This window comes from Hippopotamus amphibius, chromosome 2 (genome assembly GCF_030028045.1).
Source record: "Hippopotamus amphibius kiboko isolate mHipAmp2 chromosome 2, mHipAmp2.hap2, whole genome shotgun sequence".
Lineage (NCBI taxonomy): Eukaryota > Metazoa > Chordata > Mammalia > Artiodactyla > Hippopotamidae > Hippopotamus > Hippopotamus amphibius.
The window spans coordinates 186838593-186844679 of record NC_080187.1 but is presented as its reverse complement, the minus strand read 5'-3'; the positions used below and the strand labels follow the sequence as shown (position 1 = coordinate 186844679).

Here is a 6087-nt window from a genome sequence, read left to right as displayed (position 1 = left end):
TATCGGAGGGACAGAGTGACCTTCCGGCCCTGAGTCCCTGGTGAGTTGTTATTCCGAAGATAGTCGTTGGCTCATCTCCATCTCTGCCGGGTGCAATGAGCTCAGACTGCAGCAAGGGTGGTTTGAGTAAAACCCAAGAAAGACCTTCCCAACTGCAAGTAATGTGACACAGTGAGTTGGTAACCTTGGGACACAATGGTGTTACTTCCCCCAGGGAATTCTCAGAACAGAAGGGGCAGTGTTTGAACTAGCGAAGAGATTGGCCCTTCCAAAATTAAAACAAAACAAACAAAAAAAAACGGGATGCAAAAGAGGATTGAGGAGGCTGGTATTGTTTTATGACGGACTGAAACATCCTTGTAAAAATGGTGTGGTGCTGTAAGTCTACGCTTCTTTCCTCAGTGTGGCCCCACCACCTACTCTGCACTCCAGTGTCTTCTTTTACCCAGGATACGGAATCATTTTGTATGTGTATGTATCAGACAGAGCCTGTCTTTCACCCTAGGGCTCCAGCAGCACTTTTGGGGGTCCCATTTGCCTTACACTTTCCAGATGTACAGGGAAGAAAGGAGCACGGTACCTGATTCAGCAAGGCTGCCTGTGAGCCACATTCTCATCCACCTCCTTTCTGGAGCCCCTGAGGAGGATTGGACAGTGTCTGCGTTTTGAATACCTCACAGCAGTCCTGGTTCCTATCATGGAACATGTGTTTAGCAAAACATCCAATCCATTTTTGGATATGGCCCTACCTGAAGCTAAGATAATGTTTTATGTCAATTACATCTCAATTAAAGGGAAAAAAAATGGACAGGGCCCTGAAAATCCGTTTTGTAGCAGAGAGGGAGAAAAAGTACTGGCATAACATAAGATGGTGGGGTTGCCTCACCCTACATGACACATGAGACAATGCTCTGCTACACCTCCTCCACCCCACCATTTGCAGATCTGGCAAAGAGCGTAGAGAGATGTTCAGGCCTCCTTTTCTGCAATCAGAAAAGAGTGCCACATGGAGACAGAGCCAGAATCCCATTGTAGGGAGAGGAAGGGGACAGTTACCATAGCAACAGTAGAGATGAGGCCTTTAGCTAGCACAGGTTCTCAGTGTAACAGGCAGCAGCAGTTAACCATAGGCTCTGCTTTCATCAAGTCTGACGAAGAGGTTAGACAATATCTGAATGGTATAAGGGAGGATCACACACTGATGAGGTGGTAGGGGCAGAAATTCAGGCCTGTGATCTCAGATCCTGCTAGAATTGGCTTTTTAAAAAAAATTAATTAGAGCTGCAGATACAGACTATGATAGTACTAAAAGAAAACTATGGAGTGTTAGCATCTATGCTCTAGAATTTTCCAACTGAAGATAGAGAACACTGATGCACATATGTACAAGGCATAGAAAACTGAATAAAATCTTTAAAGAAATACATTTATACATGAATTGTGAAGTATATGAAAGCCTATTTTGTGTTTAGGAATGGTTTGCTGTGGCAGGAGCAATCAAAGGCCTGTCCAGTTGAGCACCTATAATATACATGATTTTGAGGCTCTTGCAACAGTGGGTGGTGGTTATAGAGCCCACTGTAGCGTTTCATTTAACTGTTTACCCCTCGAACTGACCAGGTATGATCTTTTGGGAACTCTCCTATTCTGTAGCTTTTTCCACACTTTTGTCTTACAGCATTGGTAGATACAGTGGTTACAACCAATGCTTTTCAAACTACTTGTGATGAAGGACCCTTGAACTGTGGATGGGGTCTCTAAGGATCCATCACGGAAAAAGGAAGTTAGGGGAGGTGTAAAAGGAAGACACTATTATAAACTCTTTCCTTGGGTGTGCACTAAAGTGGGCACAAGGCAGAAGATATTATAGATTGTAAGTGGTTTGAAAGGTAATCGTAGCCTTGGCTAAGTTTAAGCCACTTATGGGATTCTCTGCCCCCAGACCTTCCTCAGTGCATAATACATAGTGATAAATATCCAACAGGTAAATTATACACATGCTTAACAGAGTAGGAGGGGCATCTCTAAATTTTTTGTGGAAATAATTTCATTTTTGGTATTTAAATTATTGAAGTTGTCCTCATGAGAAAATCAGGAATTTATTGGAATTACTTACACTCACCTTGAATCATGCATGTGTGGGAGAGGAAGGTACCATAATCCTTTCAATGCTTAGGGTCTCCTTGGGATTTAAGCCAGCTCTGATAATTCACAAAGAAAAAATACTGGCTCCTCCCTGCCAGCCCAATGAATGCCATTAGTTTTTCTGAGGATATGAGCTTGTTTGGTAGAATTCCAGCCTGCTCTGCTGGATTGTATGGTCTTATCAACCAAAATATCCAAAAGGAGGTGTATGCAGCTCACATTCCCACCCTGTACTCGGTTCTGCCTGTAAAGCATTCTTTACACAGAGAGAGATGTGTTGGATTACAGGATTGCTGTGTCAGAAGCTTATCCTTGGCTTTTGGGGAAAATACTATGATCATAGTACATACCAGCAACCATAGGGTCACCTCTTAGCATGACTAGCTGGTTTACCTGCAAAGGCACTGAGTGAAATAACTTCTAAAGAGGCACTGAGTAAAATAATCTCTAAAATTTTGAGATGGGGGAGAAGTTTGCATTTATTACTGTGTGTAGCACACAAAGAAAGCCCACAATAAACATTTGTTGCATAATTTTCCTAATTATTTGTTCCCTAAGTAATGGGAAAAGCAAAGTCACTGGGTTTATCCTCGCTGTGCCATTCTTGTACTTTCTGTTCATGCTGTCTGTCTTTTCTTGAGTGCATTGTTACCCTTGATTCTCATCTAGGGATTTATTTATTTTTATCTTTATGATTTACTTTATTTGTGGAATCAGGTTCCATCTCATTTCACAAAGGCTTTAAGGAGTATGCCCTAACTCAAACAGCTGCTTCTCCGAAACTGACTTCCCAACTGTGTGAGTTTAGGCAAGTTGCTCATCCTCTCTGTGCTTTAGTTTTCTTATCTGGTAATAACACTCCACCTTAAGGATTATTTTGAGAGTTAAGTGGGATAATCTTTTAAATGCTTAGAACATGCCTAGAATTCATTTTTTAAGTCGTTCATCCAGTGATATTTATTGAGCACTTACTGTGTGCCAGCAAATGAAACACAAATATCCCTGCTCTTGTGGAGCTTTTTTTCTAGTGGGGAAGACAGATAATAAATAATAAATACGTATATAGTGTGTCAGAAAGTGATTAGTGCTGTAGCAAAAAAGAAAAAAATATGGTGAGGGTGATTGAGAATGCTGCAGTGGGGTGTGGTGATGGGGAAGAATGGTGAAGGGGCAGGAAAGGTTGTAATTTAAAGGGGCTGGTCAGGGTGGGCCTTATTAAGATGAGACTTGAGCAGACTTGAAGGAAGTAAGGGGGTTGGTCATTTGGGTATCTGGTAGAGAGTCTTGTGGGCAGAGAGGATGGCCAGCACAAAGTCTCTAAGGTAGCAGTATGCCACATTCAAGGCATAGCTGGAGCCCACTGTGGCTGGAGCAGAGAAGTGAAAGAAAGAGGAATAGAAGATGAGATTGGAGATAATAGAGGCCAGATCACATAGGGCCTTGTAGTCATTGTTAGGACTTTGGTTTTTACTCTGAGTGAAATAGGGAACATATGCAGGCTTTGGAACAGAGGAGTGATATGGTTTGATGTAGATTTTTGTGGGGTTTTTTTTTTGTTTTTGTTTTGTTTTGTTTTGTTTGTGGCTTTGTTGGATCTTTGTTGCTGCACATGGGCTTTCTCTGGTTGTGGTGAGCGGGGGTGCTCTTTGTTGCAGTGTGCAGGCTTCTCATTGCGATGGCTTCTCTTGTTGTGGAGCATGGGCTCTAGTCACATGGGCTGCAGTAGTTGCTGCACTCGGTCTCAGTAGTTGTAGCCCACAGGCCCTAGAGCCGTGGGCAGTAGTTGTGGCTTACGGGCTCTAGAGCACAGAGTCAGTAGTCGTGACACTGGCTTAGTTGCTCTATGGCATGTGAGATCTTCCCAGACCAGGGCTCAAACCCATGTTCCCTACATTGGCAGGCGGATGGATTCTTAACATGCGCTACCAGGGAAGCTCATGATGTAGATTTTTGCAGGATCACCTATTGAGAATAGGCTGTAGAGGTTGTAAGGGTTAAAGTGGGAAACCACTCTCATGATGTCTTGCACTGGACTCCGATCACCCTTGAGGATGAAGTGCCCCCTCCAGGACCTTTGACATCTGGGGGTCTAAGGACCCTGGTTAAAAATAATAATAATAAAGTGGGAAACCAGTCAGGGGACTTGCAGTAATCTGGGTGAGCAATGATGTAGCTCAGATCAGAGCAATGTCAGTGGAGATGGTAGGATGCTGACACAGTATTTTAAAGGTAAGGGCACTCTGATTTCCTGCCTCATCAAATGGGGAGTGAGAGAGAAAGAGAGTAAATAGTGACTCCAAAGATAAACCAAAAAATTTTCAAAAGTTACCTGTAGGAGGAAAGAAGAAACAAACTGTAAGGCAGCCAAGGATGGAAGGTAGACTTTTTGAATTTATCTTATTTTGTGAATTTTATATTGGAATCATATAAGTGTTTTACATAAGTATAAAACAAAATTAAATCAAAATGACCAGTCTGACAAATAACCTGTTCCAGAATATATTTTTAAAAATCTCCTACAAATGAATTAGAAAAAGACAACCCAATTATAAAGTGGACAAGCAATTTGAATGGATTTTCACAAAAGATGATATACAAATGACCAATAAGTACATGAAAAGTGTTTAACATCATTAGTCCTAAGGAAATGCAAATTAAAACCACAGTGGGGAGTCCCCAGCGGCTTAGTGGTTCACTGCCATGGCCCAGCTTCGATCCCTGGTCAAGGAACTGAGATCCCCGCAAGCCGCACAGCCTGACAGAAAACAAACAACAACAACAGCAGCAACAACAATTTAAGCCACAATGTAACATCACTTATCCACAAAATGGCAAAAATTAAAAGACCAATAACACCAAATGTTAGCAAGGATATGGAACAAATAAGACTCTCATATACTGCCAATAGTAGTATAAAATGTTATAATTACTTTATAAAAGTATTTGGAAGTTTCTTATAAAACTAAACATCTAGACCTAGAAATTCCATTCCTAGGCATTTACCCAAGGAAAATCAACACATATATGTCCACGAAGAGATTTGTGATAGTTGTTCATAGCAACCTTATTCATAATAGCCAAAACCTGGAAACAACCCATCCATCAATAGGAAAATGGATAAACAAATTGTGTTACCTTCATGCAATAGAATACTACTCAGCTATAAAAAGAAACTACAAATATACACAACATAGATGAAAAATAAAAAAACATTATGCTGAAACAAAAGAAACAAAATACAAAAGAATATTTTATTGGTCTCCTGAGAGGTAGATACCAAGATGTGATTAGATGTGCAAGAGATTTATTGGTGGAGTATCTTGGTAATCTATTGCTTTGAAACAAATTACTCCAAAATTTAGCAGCCTAAAATAACAAATATTTATTATATCATTTAGAAAATTTATTTATTATCCTTAGAAAATCTCATTGTTTTCTAAGGATCTGAAACCCAGGAGCAATTAGGTGAGTGGTTTTGGCTTAGGATTTCCCATGAGGTTACAGTCAAGATGTCAGTTGGGATTACAGTAATCTGAAGGCTTGACCGAGGCTGGATAATCTGCTTCCAAGATGGCTCATTCACATGGCTATTGCAGGAAACCTCAACTCCTCACCATGTAGGAAACTCCATAGGTCTACTTGAGTGTCCTCATGACATGGCAGCTGACTTCTCCTAGAGCAAGTGAACCAAGAAAGTAAGGAGGGAGCTACAATGGGCTTTTATGACATAGTGTTGGAAGTTAAGTATCATCACTTCTGTCTTGTTTTATTTATTAGAAGCAAGTGGCTGAATCTAGTCCACTCTCAAGAGGAAGGAAACTGGCTCTACCTTTTGAAGGGAGTGTCACTGAATTTGTGGGTATATTTTAAACCACCACAGGGGCTTCCTAGGTGGCACAGTGGTTGAGAATCTGCCTGCCAATGCAGGGGACATGGGTTCGA

At 41.1% G+C, this 6087-nt stretch overlaps 1 non-coding gene across 1 annotated transcript; it reads left to right on the top strand.

The window, feature by feature from the left end:
- Positions 1 to 4152: 4152 nt before the first annotated feature.
- LOC130847257 (small nucleolar RNA SNORD88) lies at positions 4153 to 4245 on the top strand. The gene has a single exon (XR_009052040.1). It is a non-coding gene; the product is annotated as a small nucleolar RNA SNORD88 (small nucleolar RNA).
- The last annotated feature ends 1842 nt before the right edge of the window (positions 4246 to 6087 follow it).